The sequence below is a fragment of the Dendrobates tinctorius genome, unplaced genomic scaffold, assembly GCF_039654945.1.
Source record: "Dendrobates tinctorius isolate UK_male_01 unplaced genomic scaffold, ASM3965494v1 ptg000237l, whole genome shotgun sequence".
Lineage (NCBI taxonomy): Eukaryota > Metazoa > Chordata > Amphibia > Anura > Dendrobatidae > Dendrobates > Dendrobates tinctorius.
The window spans coordinates 8871181-8889649 of record NW_027361904.1 but is presented as its reverse complement, the minus strand read 5'-3'; positions in this window follow the sequence as shown (position 1 = coordinate 8889649).

Sequence of the window (18469 nt, the reverse complement as noted above, 5' to 3'; positions counted from 1 at the left end):
GCCGGCGTTTGAGCCGCATTTCACGGTCCGGTGGCTCGGTTACCCTATGGTTCTAGCTAAAACTGAGTGGCTGGATCAACAGTCCTGAGACCCCCTGGAGGAGATGGTGGGAGGAACGAGAGGAGGGGGAATGGTGGTGGAAGTTACTTTAGGAATATTCATTACATCCGTTATTGCTATTAATGGTGGTTCGGGTAAATGGAGAGGAATACAATGACTATACTTATGCCCATACTTCAGTTCGAAGAAGCTTATGGGCATCCCTTGTCTTGTTTTTGTGACCACTGTTGGTCAATAGCTGTTAGTTTGATTGAAGTTTTAGATAAAACGCAGCATTGCATCTATAATTTAGTGCGCATGAGTTGTACTGGATGGAGCTGAATGAACCCAAAGTAAATATTAACCTGAGTAAAGATTTTCTAGGCAATTTATATGGCATCACTTAAAGTTCTATCATGGAACATTAGAGGGTTGGGGAGTGCTAGGAAACGGAATATGGTATTTTCTCAGATTCGTAGAACGCAAGCGCAGATAATATGCCTTCAAGAAACTCATTTGACACCAGACACTGTGTCTAGGACGAATAAGCCTTGGATACAATGGCAGAAATATGCTACACATACGTCCTATTCCAGGGGGGTGGTTGTTATGGCGCACAAGTCTCTGAGGTGGTCGGTACAAGTGATCAGGAGGGACTCAGAGGGCAGATATATTTTTCTGTATGCATTTATAGATATGGTCCCTTATGTACTACTTAATATTTATAGCCCCCCTCCGGCCAGGATGGACGTACTTCATCAGGCTGCGATTTTTGTATCACAGCATCCAGATGCTAAGATACTGTGTCTCTGAGATTTTAATATGATTCTCAATCCTTATCTGGATAAAGTGAGTGCAGCAAACCTTAGGCCTGGCGGCCAGGACACTACTGTGTTGGGTACTTTTATAGAAGAGATGGGCTGGATTGATCTCTGGAGACAGCGGCATCCCTTTAGAAAAGAATTCTCTTGCTACACGCCAGCTGCTCGCTGTTTATCCAGAATCGACCACGCATTTGGAAATAGTGCTGTATTATCGGATCTGCGTGAGATTGAGTATTTTCCTGGGGCAGTATCAGATCATTCTCCATTGGTGGTGACCCTTCATCTGGATGGCCTGGTAGACAAAAGAGATTCCGTATACATCCATTCTGGTTATCACTTATTGGGAAACAAGATAGAATAATAGACCAACTTGATGTTTTTATAACAGAACATGATGATTTCCCTGATAGATTAGTGATGTGGGACACACTCAAAGCGTATTTGAGAGGGTGCGTTAAATCTACAATTTCATACAGAGACTTGCAGAGGAATGTAAATCGTTGGAAGCCGACTATGTTAATAGCCCCTCTGATGACTCTTTGCATAGATGGCTTGGGAAGGGGTGAGAATATATGTTGTGCCTACAAGAAAACGCCCAGAGAAAACTTTTTCACTAAGCAAACCTATTTTGAACTTGGTAACCAATCAAGTAAATTTTTGGCATATATAGTCCAGCAAAATCAAATGTCCCCATCCATTTTGTCCATTAATACGAAAGAGGGAACCCCGTTACTCAGATCTGACCAAATTGCAAACAGATTTGAGGAGTACTTTAAAGAATTATATAGTTCTCAATTGACTCACACTGTGGAAGAAATTGATGTATATCTGGATCAGATTGAATTTCCCAAACTTTCTTGTGAGGATCGAGCATTCTTAGACCGGGACATCACTTTGGAAGAGATCCGGGAGGCTACTATGTCCCTGTCGAATGGGAAAACCCCTGGCCCTGACGGTATGCCCGCAGAGCTATATAAAAGATACTTGGATCAGTTGGGACCGGTCCTGTTGCAGATCCTGTCTGGGGCACTTGCGGGACATTCACTCCCCCAGTCCTTTTATGATGCCACTATTGTGGTGATTCCAAAGCCTGATAAGCCTGCTGAGGAATGTGGATCATATCGCCCCATATCCCTGCTCAATACTGATTATAAAATTCTCAAAAACTCATTGCTAATAGGTTGAAAGCTGTAATATTGGGCATTGTACATGAGGATCAAACTGGCTTTATGCCAGGAAGATCCACCTCCTCAAATATTAGAAGAGTGCAGGTTCTGACGCAGATCGGCCATAAATATGAAAGACCTTGGGTGATGGCCTCTTTGGATACTGCGATGGCCTTTGATTCTTTGGAGTGGAGGTTCTTGCAGAGGGTGCTTCTGAGATTCGGCTTTTCAGTTAAATTTTGTGGATGGATTGCATTGCTTTATCGTATGCTAAGAGCCAATATACCGGTGAATGGCGTTCTGTCGGAATATTTCGACCTGGGTAGGGGGACCAGACAAGGCTGTCCGCTGTCTCCGATGCTCTTCACGCTTGCGATTGAACCAATTGCACTTAAGATTAGACAAGCTCATTTGGTGAAGGGAATCAATATTAATTCTACAGTGGATAAGGTAAAATTGTATGTGGATGACCTGGTGCTCTTCCTGGATGAGACTGAACAGTCCTTTCCTAGGGCAATTGACCTTATTGATGGCTTTGGGGAGTTTTTGGGTCTTAAAATTAACTGGAGTAAGTCGATGGTCATGCCGATATTGGATAATATAGCGGTGCCCGTGTTGTTTTGTTTGCAGGTGGTACCAAGATTTAAGTATTTGGGCATAGTGATTAATCGGAATCCGATTATAGACCTTGTGGACAATATATACCCCCTTGAGGAAAAAGTTTGAACTATGGTCCCGACTCCCACTGTCTGTAGCAGGCAGAATTGGATTAATTAAAATGATAATCCTTCCAAAGTGTCTATGTATGTTGGAACATACGTCAATTAAAGTCCCCAAAGGCTACTTTAGGAAGATGTATAGCTTGATGGCAGCGTTTATATGGGACTCATCTAGGCCTAAGGTGGGTATTGGTAGCCTGCAGAGGCCCAAGAGGCAGGGAGGTTACACGGTACCTGATCCTTTTTCTGTACTACCTGGCTGGCCAGCTACGATATCTGAGATATTGGTTGCTCTCCGACGGGCTTAACGCAGAGGCTCATCTCATTTATTTTCTGGGAGGATGTACACCGTGGGCGGTGCTTGAAGGGTCATACAGACCACCTCGGGGCCTACTGTTTGCATATAGTTTGGCAATACAGGTTTGATGGGAAGGTAAACATATTTTAAAGTTTTCTGATCAGATTGGGGAGACTTAGATATGGGATAATCCTGAATTTACCCATCTCCAGAGGTTGCAGGATGTAGGTTTCTGAAAGCAAAATGGTATAACCACACTCAATAAAATTTGATTTTCAAAAATCTGATTATCATTTGAACAATTTCACATTAAATTCGGAATCCCCGATAAAGAGTTTTATAGATATCTGCAACTGAGGCAAGCCGTAACATCTCAGTTTCCGCTTCCCAGGATGCAAATATCTAAATATCGACTGATAGGAATATTATCCACTCAGGGATCTACAGGTGTGATTTCCTCCCTGTACACCTTTCTGTTAAATTCCAAGATTGCTTCCAGCCAGCTGGCTGTGGAAGATAAATGGAGGCACCTAATCCCCTCTATCACCGTTGACCAGTGGAGTGACGCACTGGAGGCGCATACGACGGTGTCTCCAGCGGCAAGTAGCAAATTGATTCAGTTATATATGCTACACCAATCCTATCTAACCCCGAGTAAACTGCATAAATTTGGCTGAAGAGTAAATGATGAATGTCATAGATGTGGGGAGGTTGGGGCAGAGTTTTGGCATCTCATTTGGGATTGTAGAATTATAAGAAGGTACTGGGAAGACGTAATTCTTGCTTTAGAAAGAATAATTGGGATACCAATTGAATGCACTCCAGAGATGTGTGTGTGTGTGTGTTGGGTGTGGTAGACGAAGAAATGTGGACTCATTACGACAGAATATTTCTCAGAGAAGTGTTTCTTGCCAGGAAAGCGATTGCATTGAGGTGGATGGGGGGTAGGTCCCCTTCGGTTAACCAGTGGAAAAAATTGGTGAACAATGTGATCCCCTATGAGAATATACTATACAGAAATAGAGGATGTCCCCAGAAATTTCACAAAATTTGGGAAAAGTGGTGCGACTCGCCCCTGACACAACTAGCTCCTGATGCCATAAACTCTTCTAGTGTGAAATATAACCCTTGAAGTGTTTTCTTTTTCAGTGCAGAATGTGATGCTTTACATGGACTTAGGAATATTTGCTTACTATATTTCGACTTACTGTGAACTCAGAATCCTGATTCAGAACTCTTTAATGATGCAATGTTATTGAGAACAGAATGCACCATGTTTAATGTTCTATTTTATTTGTGCTGTTTGTCTACTTTAATATTGGAAGTATGCTTTTTAAACTGAGGTTGTGAATGATGACTTGAAGGAATACGCCGTTTCCCTCATACTGTAATGTCACATGTTTAATATGTCATTGTGTGGTATCTTTCAATAAAAAGTAAAAAAAAAAAAAAACATGCGAGGATTGCCTGCCAATCACAATTCCGTAGCCATTTTGGATACTAACATTACTGTGCTTAGTCTAAATAAGACCTGGTGACACAATGCTCGCCACACTGTACCCCGTAAACAGAGTAGGGAGTGGAGCTGGAGAAGGGATAGTAGTGCATTACCATCCAACATAAAGCCAAAACTCCTTATCAGGCCTTCGTCTATTCTATTACCTTATTAATGACCTTATTTTCTGTTTTTAGTTGCTGGAGACAGGCTAGTTTGGCATTTAGGCAGGGTTTATTACCTTCTAGTTCTTGTTGCTGCATCCTAAAACCAAAAGTCCTTTTCTATACTCTATTAATACTCCATTTAGTGTATGAATATCTGCTGGTGGAGGGGTAGTTTTTGATTAGAGGCATATAGGCAGGGTTTATAGCTTTACAGTCCTTCTATAGATATACTGCTGCTGCAGCCTGTGTTGGTCAGGGCATGGGTGATGTTATGGGACACGCGCTGGTGTAATGCAGGGACGACACACCGAGAAAAATAGTGGCTCTGGTGACCAAGTACCACGGACTGGCCGCCATCATGAGGTCATGGAAAGCTTCAGTGTCCACATGCCTTAATGGCAACATTTCCAGGGCAAACAGGATATGCAAGCACAGGTCACCCTGATTACATCTTTCCTGTCTTTAATTGTGAGCATTTAAGTAGACATAGCAGTGGAATTATTACGCTGGTTATGTCATCATTAATGCGCACCATCTTGGTTGATTCCTCAAAGTTTTGTAGAACCTCACAGATGTCAGACATCTATACCCATTCATGTGCCGAAGGCTGACTAGAATACCGACGGGCATGTTGTGTCTGGTGTTCAACTACTGCTCTCTGCTACTCACAAAGCCTTACACAGTACATGGGTAATGTGGAGTTCCAGTACGTGGTTACAGCGAGTATCAGACTGTGAGCTGGCACTTGAAAGCACTGCTGCAGCACTACCAGAGGGGCGGCGTCTTCAAGTGACTTGCGGAAATGGACGCGCACACACGGCGTACCTTCACAATTAGTTTTCCTATTCTTTTGCATGTTTCTCGCACTTAAATGTTTCAGATCACCAAACAAATGTAAATATTAGAAAAAGATAACAGAAGAGAAACAGATACCAAAGCAATGCATATATATCATCTTACATAGGTGTAGCATTGGTGATAATGATAAATATGTGCATGGAAGAGAATGGCAGACCATTCGGGTTAGTGCAATAGAACCAAGAGAGAAAAATCCAAATATGTGGTCAAGAGTAATGATGCTAAGGCTTAGATGGAAAAAATAAAACACCTCTATTGGGACAAAATGGTGAGACGGTGGCACTAGAAACAGGAAAAAATGCCTGCACGTACAAACAACAATAAAAAGATGAATAAAATACAAAAAAAATAAGAGACACTCAGACTACACACCAAAAATAAGCCGAATGCTTGAAAAACAAACATTTAAATATGTATAGGGGCATCCATGAAGGACATAGCAAATCCGATGTCCTCATGAAATGTTAGGACCAATATAACAATGTGCAATAGCAAAGATTGGAAGCCACAGAAGTAACAGCAGCATAGTGTGCTCGATATGCTGAGACACAACGGTAGGTGCGTAGGTAATACTGTGATAATAGTGTTGACTCATATAAGTGTGAAGCAGAACAGACTGAAGAGTCAATGCATAAACATGGAAGGGATCTCAAGTACTATATGGTATAGGCATAATAAGAGTGCAAGTAGTGAACAGTGCACCTGCAATATAGAAGGGAAGGCTTGTATTACTTGAGTGGTATGTTTGCAGCACGCGCCCCGATGTGCGCTTCGGACCTCGTCCTTCGTCAGGTGGTAAATTCAAAGTGCAGTTTTTAAATTAAGGTCTTTATTATTAAGTTTGAAAAGGTGATTGCCCCCCTCCCTAAAACATATATTAACTGTGGTTAATCATATCTTTGGGAAGCCAAGTTCAAATTCCCTAGCCACACGCAGGCCTTATTATTGCCACACCTGTTCTCAATGAAGAAATCACTTAAGTAGGACCTGCCTGACAAAGTGAAGTAGACCAAATGTTCTTCAAAAGCTAGACGTCATGCCACGATCCAAAGAAATTCTGTAACAAATGAGAAAGTAATAGATCTATCAGTCTGGAAAAGGTTATAAAGCCATTTCTAAAGCTTTGGGACTCCAGCGAACCACAGTAGAAGCCATTATCCTCAAATAGCGAAAACATGGAACAGTGATGAACCTTCCCAGGAGTGGCCGGCCAACCAAAATTACTCCAAGAACGCAGTAATGACTCATTCAAGAGGTCACAAAAGACTCCACAACAACATCCAAAGAACTGCGGGCCTAACATAACTCATTTAAGGTCAATGTTCATGACTCCACCACAAGACATGGTGGAGTGGGCCTTCTTTCTTCCAACTGTACCTTTAACCCAATCCCACCTCTTCCCTCCCTTATCCTGCCCTCTTTTGAAGTCCACTCTATATGCACCTACTTTCCCTGCAACCTCCAAGTGGCTGTTGTATACCGACCTCCAGGCCTGACCACTGCCTTTATGACCAGTTCTCCACCTGGCTTCTTCACTTTCTGCTGACATTTCCACCATCATGGGTGACTTCAACATCCCCATTGACACCCACCAGTCAGCAGCCTCCAAACTCCTGTCGCTCACTTCATCTTTTGCATTTACTCAGTGGTCCTCAGCCACCCACACAGGCGGACATACATTAGACCTGGTCTTCACCTGTCTCTGCTCTCTTTCTAACTTCACAACCTCCCCTCTCCCTCTATCTGACCACCATCTACTCACGTTTTCATTACTGTCCTCACATGTCACCCAAGTCCATCAACTTTGGCATGCCCTCAGAAACCTTGCACATCTTCCCACTTGCACACTCTAGCTATTCTACCGCTGTCCTCAATATCTTCACTCCACAACACAGACTTCCACTAGCTTCTACAATGCCTCTCTTGCATCAGCCAGCGACTCGGTCGCCCCTGTCATGCATAGCAGAATGCGACGAACCAATAGACGACCCTGGCACAATAACATCACTAAAAAGCTTTGGCAATTATCCAGAATTGAAGAACGGAATTGGAAAAAAATGCATTCACAGGATGACTTCACCACATTCAAACAAGCAACACTCGCATTCAAGTCAGCTCTCACCTCTGCTAAACAGGCCTACTTTACATCCCTCATATCATATCTTCCTTATCCCACAACCCCAAACAGTTGTTCAACACTTTTAACTCCCTCCTCCACCCACCACTGCCCCCTACTACTTCCCTAATCTCTGCTGAGGACTTTGCCACGCACTTCAAAAATAAGATAGACCAAACAAGACAAGTCTTTGTTGTCTGACCACCACAACCCCTTTGTGTATCAGACCAATGTCCTAACCTCATAACTTCCCTCTCCAAAATCTTCTCTCCAAATCACATATCACCACTTGTGCACTTGACCCCATCCCACCTAACCTCACCACCACACTTATCCCATCCCTAACCCATCTCTTCAACCTATCACTAACTTCTGGTGCTTTCAAACATGCCACAATCATACCTATCCTCAAAAAGCCATCCCTTGACCTGAGCACTATGTCCAGCTATCGCCCCATATCTTTGCTCCCATTTGATTCCAAACTCCTTGAGTAGAACTTTCCTCTCACTTTGCATCTAACTCTTCGACAAGCTACAATCTAACTTCCATCCCCACCATTCCACTGAGACTGCCCTGAGCAAAATTACTACCGACTTACAGCCAAAGCTAACAGACAATCATCTATACTCCTTCTTCTTGACCTGTCATCTGCCATCGACACAGTTGATCACTGACTCCTACTACAGATCCTCTCTTCCTTTGGTGTCAAAAACCTTGCCCTATCCTGAATCTCCTCATACCTTACCAACGGCACATTTAGCATTTCCTACTCCCACACTACCTCCTCATCTCGCCCTCTCTGTTGGTGTCCTTCAAGGCTCTGTCCTAGGAACCCTTCTCTTCTCAATCTATACCCTTGGGCTGGGACAACTCAAAGTCCTATGGCTTCCAGTACCATCTATATGTTGACACTCAGATCTACCTCGCTGGCCCAGATGTCACCTCTCTGCTGTCCAGAATCCCAGAGTGTCTATCAGCCATATCCTCCTTACCCTCTCGCTTCCTCAAGGTCAGTGTGGAAAAATCTGAACTGATTATCTTTCTTCCATCTTGCATATCTTCCCTACCTGATCTATCTATCACAATAAATGAATTCACACTTTCTCCTGTCCCGGAAATCCGCTGCCTCGGTGTAATCCTTGACTTTGCCCTGTCCTTCAAACCACACATCCAAGCTCTCACCACCTCCTGTCACCTCCAGCTCAAAAATATTTCCAGGATCCGTCCTTTCCTCAATCTTCACTCTACCAAAATGCGTGTGCATGCCCTAATCATCTCCCGCCTCGACTACTGCAACATCCTCCTCTGTGGTCTACATTCTAACACTCTTGCACCCAGGCAGTCCATCCTTAACTCTGCTGCCCGACTAAATAATCGCTCTCCTCGCTATACTCCTGCTTCTCCTCTTTGCAAATCCCTTCACTGGCTCCAAATTTCCCAGCATATCCAGTTTAAACTACTAACATTGACCTACAAAGCCATCCATAACCTTTCTCCTCCATATATTTCCAAACTAATCTCCCAATATCTTCCCTCACGTAATCTCTGATCCTCCCAAGACCTCCTCTCCATGCTTATTCTCTCCTCACCTCCAAGATTTCTCCCGAATATCCCCCATCCTCTGGAATTCTGTTCCCCAACATGTTGCGTTATCCACATTTTGATCCTTCAGACGGAACCTGAAAACCCATCGCTTCATAAAAGCTTACAACCTGCAATAACTGTGCTGCCAACTCAACAAATTCGGAGCTACTGCAACCCCCGACCTACTGTCTCCTTCCCCATAATCCTGTAGAATGTAAGCAGGGCAGGGTCCTCTTCCTTCTGTACCAGTCTGTCATTGTTACTTTTTTACTGTAAGTGATATTTGTATTTTGATGTAACCCCCTTCTCATGTACAGCATCATGGAATCAATGGTCCTATATAAATAAACAATAAGTAGAAGAAAGAGACTGGGCAAAAATTGCCTGCATGTCAGAGTTCCAAGACGAAAATCACTGCTGGGCCATAAGAACATAAAGGCTAGTCTCAGTTTTGCCAGAAAACATCTTGATGATCACCAAGACTTCTGGGACAATACTCTGTGGACTGACGAGACAAAAGTTAAACTTTTTGAAAGGTGTATGTTCCATTACATCTGGTGTAGAAGTAGCACAGCATTTCAGAAAAGGATCATCATACCAACAGTAAAATGTGGTAATGTGATGGACTGGGCAGTTTTGCTTCTTCAGGACCTGGAAGACTTGCTGTGGTAGATGGAACCATGAATTCTGGTGTCTACCAAAAAATCCTGAAGGAGAATGTCCGGCCAACTGTTCATGTCCTTAAGCTTAAGTGCACTTGGGTTATACAGCAGTAGCAAAAACACACCAGCAAGTCCACCTCTGAATGGCTTAAGAAAAATAAAATTAAAACTTTGGAGTGGCCTAGTCAAAGTCCTGACCTTCATCCTATTGAGATGCTGTGACATGACCTTAAAAAGGCAGTTCTTCGTTGGAAACAACACTCCAATGTGGTCCCCTCACTCCCCTTTCATGGTATGCGTGGTCCCCTCACGATCCTTTCGTGGAATGCGTGGTCCCCTCACCCTGCTTTCATGGTATGTGTGGTCTCCTCACCCTCCTTTCGTGGTATGCGTGGTCCCCTCACCCTCCTTTTGTGGTATGCATGGTCCTCTCACCCCCATTTCCTGGTATGAGTGGTCACCTCACCCTCCTTTCGTGGTATGCGTGGTCCCCTCACCCCCCTTTCGTGGTATGCATGGTCCCCTCACCCCCCTTTCGTGGTATGCATGGTCCCCTTACTCCCCTTTCGTGGTATGCGTGGTCCCCTCCCCTCACTCCCCTTTCGTGGTATGCGTGGTCCCCTCACCCCCCTTTCACGGTATGCGTGGTCCCCTCACCCCCCTTTCCTGGTATGCGTGGTCCCCTCACCCCCCTTTCATGGTATGCATGGTCCCCTCATCCCCCCTTTCGCGGTATGCGTGGTCCCCTGACCCCCTTTCCTGGTATGCGTGGTCCCCTCACCTCCCTTTCGTGGTATGCTTGGTCCCCTCACCTCCCTTTTGTGGTATGCATGGTCCCCTCACGATCCTTTCGTGGAATGCGTGGTCCCCTCACGATCCTTTCATGGTATGCGTGGTCTCCTCACCCTCCTTTCATGGTATGCGTGGTCTCCTCACCCTCCTTTCATGGTATGCGTGGTCCCCTCACCCTCCTTTCGTGGTATGCATGGTCCCCTCACCCCCCTTTCCTGGTATGTGTAGTCCTCTCACTCCCCTTTCCTGGTATGAGTGGTCACCTCACCCTCCTTTCGTGGTATGCATGGTCCCCTCACCCCCCTTTCATGGTATGCATGCTCCCCTCACTCCCCTTTCGTGGTATGCGTGGTCCCCTCACCCCCCTTTCGTGGTATGCGTGGTCCCCTCATCCCCCTTTCACGGTATGCGTGGTCCCCTCACCCCTTTCGTGGTATGCATGGTCCCCTCACCTCCCTTTCATGGTATGCTTGGTCCCCTCACCTCCCTTTCGTGGTATGCGTGGTCCCCACACTCCCCTTTCGTAGTATGCGTGGTCCCCTCACCCCCCTTTCGTAGTATGCATGGTCCCCTCACCCCCCTTTCGTGGTATGTATGTTCCCCTCTCCCCCTTTCCTGGTATGCATGGTCCCCCTCATCCCTATTAAACTACACACATACAAAAAAAACATGTATACTCACCCTTCCCTGTGCTCCAGCGCTGCCTGTCGCATCCTGCTGGAGGCCGGGGGAGGAGTCTGGCGTCGGAGTACGCGCATGCCCATAGCGCTGTCCGGCACCATATTATTGAACACACTGCAAATGTTTTCAGTAAAATGGCGCCGGATCGCGCTATGCGCGATTCCGGCTGCACTCCTATCCCGGTCTCCGGCCGAAGAGAAGCACTGCGGCAACGCTCCTCCCGGTCAGGTATGTATGGCGCCGGACATAGCGGTATGCAGTGTATGCGTACCATCTCCGACGCCATACACACTCCTCACCGCTGGCTGCCTCATTCTGTCTGGAGCCTGACTGCGCAGGCACGTCACACTTGCGCAGTCTATAAAGGCTTCGGACAGAGTGATGCTTAGCTGGTTATATTATAGATCCCTACCTCAGTGTATTTGAAGCCTTGGGCAACCTGAGGAATCACAGGACGAACAACTGCCTACCTTAGCTGGGAAATTAGTAAAAAAAAATTCCCATCTGTCAACGCTGGCAGCAGAGGTCATTGTTCCTTGGGTAATCATGGAGGAGAGACAAAAGAGACACCAGGTTCAACAGAAGCGTTGGAAGATTACCAAAAGTGTGGGACAGTTTCTTTAGACCCTTCCAGTACCCAGGCCCTGATGTGTGAGGTACACTGATAAGGAGGGAAAAATTTTGGAAGATGGTGAAGTAGTACCTATCTGACCCTGCCAGTGTCCTCTATGATTCCTCTGTGCCATACAAAAAGGGCTGTGGAGTTGGAGTCCGTATAAAATGGACCAACTCCGACTCCTAAAATATATAATAAATTGGGTAGAGTAGTTCAATGCAGTTTGTGGGGAATATTGCTTTCATAAGAATTTGGGAAAGTTATGAAATGTCCTATAAATGTCTGTTCTATTCCTGATCTAAGGTCTAGACTTTTAGCTGAGATGAATGTGTGCTGCAGTTTAAGTTCATCACAAGTAGTGAAGCCCCTCCTCTACAGATAAGGAGAAAAAATGACACACAGGGAAGGAATGCCTGCATTCATCTCAGAACTTCTGGAGTGCACAGGAAAGCACGATTAAGGAAGGCAAGTACTTCTTAAAGCATATCTAAACTTTCAATAAACTGTGCATAAATAGTCCAGTATATGTTGTCTCCGTATGCTTGATGTTTTAGTTTGTTTTTCTTCTTTGCTCATCTTTGAAGAAATTAGCTGCTCTAATGACTTACATAAGCTATACATAGAATATAAGGGGGAAAACTGTTTTCTAACATCTCAAATTCAGAAATACAGTAACAGGATGGATGAGGACATATATATTTGTGTGTTTTGGAATATGATTCAGCACAAACATGCTCCCTCCCTCCTCCCCTCTTCATAGACTGTGAAGAAATATGATGTGAAGCATTTAGTGAGCTGTACCCTGAGACAAGCCTGACATTGAAAGTTTAGAGTAAAGCAATCTAACAACATATTTTACAAACTTTACACTTATTATCTGTCCTATTGATTTATGCAAAGATTGTTTTATTTTTATCCTAAATTTTACGGTGCATGATTCTCTATTCTTGCAAGAATTTCAATATACGGTACCTTCTTTTTTTTTTTACAGGACAAAATTATTTTTAGAGCCAATTTACATAATTACAAAATGTCTAAGAAGCATCGTATGAAGTCAGCTATATTTGAGCATTTCACAGTTACTCAAGATAAAAAACATTTTGTGTCAGTGTATGTGACCCAGATGAAAACAAGGCAGTGATAAAAATGTTCCCTCAAGAGCTTCCAATCTAAAAAGACATTTACAACACTGCCACCTAGAAGTTTACAAAGCTGTGATTGAAAAAGATCACAGCAGCACCAAGAAACCAGAGCCCAGCACTTCCCGCCAGTCAAAGGAGGAAGAAAGAGCATCTCAAACATCAGCTACAAGATATTTTGTAAGTGACAAAGTTACTGTAACAATGACAGCAGATGTGCTTAAAAGACATCTCATCGAGCTTGTTGTGAAAGTGTACCATTTTTATTTGCACAACCAGCTTTTACAGCTCTTAATTGAGAAATGGCCGCAAACTTGGTGTTTCTCTGGAAAGAGAAAGTATTAGAAAATTAGTGATTGAAGAAGCTCTTAACCAAAAGGAAGATCTTAAAAAAGACTCTCAAGAGACACTTTGTGTTTCTTAAAATGGATGCCTGCACATGTCATAGAGTGAACTATTTTGCTATCAACGTTCGATATGTTTGTGACAACAACAAAAATTGTTGCTGAGATGCTGGCAGTAAAAGATACTAAAGCTCATCACAGCAGCCAGTTTCTCCGGACCTTAGTGGAAAAAATTCTGCAAGATTATGAACTCACAAAAGAACAGGTTCTTGCTATTGTAACTGATAATGCTTCAAACATGATAAATACAATTAAACTGATGAATGAGAATAATGAAGGTGAACAGCAGCTAGAAGAACAATTCACATTCAGTATGCAGGGCGAGGGGCCAGAATCAATAAATGGAGATGTAAAGAGATCTTTGGAGTGTCTGAGTGTGCGATCACTTGTCTCTTGGGATTCATCATGGTTGGAGGAAGGAGGATCAAGTGAGGATTATCTGGTCCAGACTCTTGGCTAGTGAGACTGGATCGTGTGGAAGACTGGGTGGTGCTGGGAAACATGGAAGCATTATCTGTCATCCACCCGACCATCTGCTTGCACTGTTATGGTTGTGTCCCATGCACCCCTGCAAAGTGAGACAGAAATGAGTGGGACATGGATGAGCATGTTTGTTGTGCTCCCACAGCAGGCAGAGTTTCACCTGGCCCACGGCCTTGGTGTTCACCTCAGCATCACATCCACTTCCCCCGTCCCCTACTGCGTACCTTGCATATTTTTAACCCCTTCACACCCGGGCAATTTTTTTCGTGTTTACGTTTTTTGCTCTCCTTCTTCCTAGAGCCATAACTTTCTTTTATTTTTATGTTAATATGGCTGTCCGAGGGCTTGTTATTTGTGGGATGTTGTACTTTTGAATGACACCATTGATTTTACCATATAATGTAATGGAAAAACGGGAAAAAAATTCCATGTGCGGTGAAATTGTAAAAAAAAGTGCAATTCCATAAGCTTTTTTTTTTTTTTTTTTTTTTTTTACAATGCTCACCAAATGCTAAAAGTGACCTGCAATTACGATTCTCCAGGTCATTACCAGTTTACTGACACCAAACATGCAGGTTCTTTTTTTATTTAAGTGGTGAAAAAAAATCCAAAGTTTGTAAAAAAAAAAAAAAAAAAAAATTAAATAAATTGCATCGTTTCTGAGTGCTGTAGCGCCTCCATTTTTTATGATCTGGGGCTGGGTGAGGGCTTATTTTTTCTGTGCCGAGCTGATGTTTTTATTGATGCCATTTTGGTGTGGATACAATCTTTTGATTGCCCGTTATTGCATTTTAATGCAATGTTGCGGCGACCAAAAAAACGTAATTCCTGCGTTTTGGTTTTTTTTTCTCGTTATGCCATTTACCGATTGGATTAATTATTTTTATATAGACATGTATGTGAACAGCGCCGCATAGATTATTTTTTGTGCACTAATATACCAAAGAGCCTCCCCCTCCATGGATTGGTAGGTTAAGAGTGGTTGTTTCATCGGTATTGTTGCACCTGTGCTGCCGCCATCTTTAATTGGGTCCACTGCACCCAGATAGTGCATTTGTTTGGAGGCCTGGGCAGGTAAGGATATCTGCCTTTTTTCTGGTGTTTTTTTTAATAATTTTTGGAGGATTTCTAAGTCATGTTTTTGTGGTTTTGTTGTTTACTGACTCGAAAGTGACATGGGTTGCGAGGTTCCATATTTTGGCCATAATATCAACTAATACCTCACATACACTTGCGGCCAAAAGTATTGACACCCCTGCAATTCTGTCAGATAATACTCAGTTTCTTCCTGAAAATGATTGCAAACACAAATTCTTTGTTATTATTATCTTCATTTAATTTGTCTTAAATGAAAAAACACAAAAAGAATTGTCCTAAAGCCAAATTGGATATAATTCCACACCAAACATAACAAAGAGGGTGGACAAAAGTATTGGCACTGTCATGTGCCGGAAATGGTGCGGGCTCAGTGCCGGAGAGGGGGACATCTGACATAATAGTATGTCAGATGCTGGGAAAGGGTTAAATTACATATATAATACATGCTTGCAAACTTTCTGGTATTAATAGTGGAAAGAAAATAGCTAGCCCTGAAAATGAATTTTAAGCGACAGTTGCCTGTTTAATCTCTTAAATTTTTGGGTGAGGGCCGCCTGTTTACCCTGTAAAAATTAGGAGCGAGGGTCACCTGCTTAACCTCAAAAAATTTGGAGGGCGGGACGCCTGTTTACTCTCAAACATTTTTAAAGCGAGGGCTGTCTTTTTAGCCTCTTAAAATTTTGAGTGTGGGCCACCTGAGGACTGTTTAAAAAATTTTGAGCAATGGCTGCCTGTTTTTATTATTATTTAACGACCTTCCGCTCGATCTGGAGCCATGGCGACTTAATGGATGAACAGTCTGTAGGAAGATTGATCTTGCGTAAACCTAGACAGGTCCACCTGGGTCTTTTCTGCCATCATCTTGATTGTGTGAAGCCATCGGGTTGCTGCTCATCTTCTTCGTTTTGTTCCTTCAATTTTCCCGACCATGATGTCCCTCTTCAGTGATTGCTCTCTTCGTATGAGGTTTCCAAAGTAGTCAAGTGGTGGCTTGGTGGTCCTTGCTTTGAGTGACATGTCTGGCCTGATTTGTTACAAGATTGATTTGTTCTTCTTGCCATCCATGGTGTTGAGAACACCCTTCTCCAGCACATTTCAAAGGCGCTGATTCTTCTTCTGTCTTGTTTTTTTATTGTCTAGACTTTGCATCCATAGGTTACTACAGAAAACACCTGACTATATAGGAGCCTCTTTCTATTTTGAGCCCTCTTGGTACTGTCCAGGGACCTTTTGACTATGCTGCCTCACGGTAAATCTGTGAGTAGTGACAAGCATCACAGTGATAAATAGACATGCAATTCCCATTTTTTTTTTTACATTTTTCTCTCTCTCTCTATATATATATATATATATATATATATATATATATATATATATATATATATGTAATATACACTGCTCAAAAAAATAAAGGGAACACTTAAACAACAGAATATAACTCCAAGTAAATCAAACTTCTGTGAAATCAAACTGTCCACTTAGGAAGCCACACTGATTGACAATCAATTTCACATGCTGTTGTGCAAATGGAATAGACAACAGATGGAAATCATTGGCAACTATCAAGACACCCTCAATAAAGGAGTGGCTCTGCAGGTGGACGCTTGGCATTTGCCACAGAACACCAGGATTGGCATATTCGCCGCTGGTGCCCTGTGCTCTTCACAGATGAAAGCAGATTCACACTGAGCACGTGACAGACGTGAAGACGCCGTGGAGAGAGATCTGCTGCCTGCAACATCCTTCAGCATGACTGGTTTGGCAGTGGGTCAGTAATGGTGTGGGGTGGTATTTCTTTGGAGGGCCGCACAGCCCTCCATGTGCTCACCAGAGGTAGCCTGACTGCCATTAGGTACGGAGATGAGATTCTCAGACCATATGCTGGTGCGGTTGGCCCTGGGTTCCTCCTAATGCAGGACAATGCCAGACCTCATGTGGCTGAAGTATGTCAGCAGCTCCTGCAAGATGAAGGCATTGAAGCTATGGACTGGCCCGCCCATTCCCCAGACCTGAATCTGATTGAGCACCTCTGGGACATCATGTTTCGCTCCATCCACCAATGTCACGTTGCACCACAGACTGTCCAAGAGTTGGCCACCTCATCAGGAGCATGCCCAGGCGTTGTAGGGAGGTCATACAGGCACGTGGAGGCCACACACACTACTGAGCATCTTTTCCTTGTCATGAGGCATTTCCACTGAAGTTGGATCAGCCTGTAATTTGATTTTCCACTTTGATTTTGAGTATCATTCCAAATCCAGACCTCCATGGGATATTCATTTTGATTTACATTGATAATTATGTTTTATTGTTCTGAACACATTCCAGTTGTTGCTCTACAGAAAGATGTCAGCGGCTATAAGAATATTGCCAACATTCTGGAGGGTCTGAATTTGGGCATATTAAATAAACAAACAAGCAGAATATTTAGTGGTAAAAAATCCAGTCTTACCAATTATTTATGGTCTGCCAAAAATATTTCCCCAATGAGACCAATAGTGTCAGGAATTGGCTCATCAAACGAGCATCTCTGTGAATGGGCAGATTCTCTAATAAGGGATTTACCAGGTTACCTTAAAGGTTCCAGAGACGTTCTGGCCACTTTTTCGTGGCATGATAATTATATGAGACTGAGTTGCGATGTCATATCGCTGTATACTTGTATTCCGCACAGTTTAGCCATGGAAGCGCTAAAGTTTTCTCTAGTCCATTTGAGTAATTATTTGGAAGATCTGATCAGTTTTCCGTTACAGGTGCTTTATTTTCTTTTGAAACAGTTTTTTTTTCATTTGATGGTACAATTTATTTGCAGAAATCAGGAGTTCCGACGGGAGCGAAATACTCCCCATCTCTCGCCAATCTAACAATGGCGTATTGGGAAAAACAATTTATATGTTCGGTGGAAAATCCATTTGTGCCGAGCATGAACTGGTATGGTAGATACATTGATGATACCCTGATCATTTGGGAGGGGGATGTGTCTACCATACCAGTTTTTGTAGAATATCTCAATTCTAATACATACAGCATAAAATTTACTTATAAAACGGATAAAACTCATATCTTTTTTAGATCTAGAATTATGGGGAATTGAAGGACAAAATATTATGTCCAATACGTTCTGCAAACCCATCTCAGGGAATACGATATTGCATGCATGCAGCGGACATCCTAAACATGTAAGCAGGTCTATTCCCACAGGTGAACATAGACTAAAAAGAAACTGCACGGATAATCAAACTCCATTACTGGCTTTAGCTCCTATAACTCTTGCCCTGCCTGCAGACAGCATTATATTCTTCTTTAGATATGCCTCCCCTTTCCATTT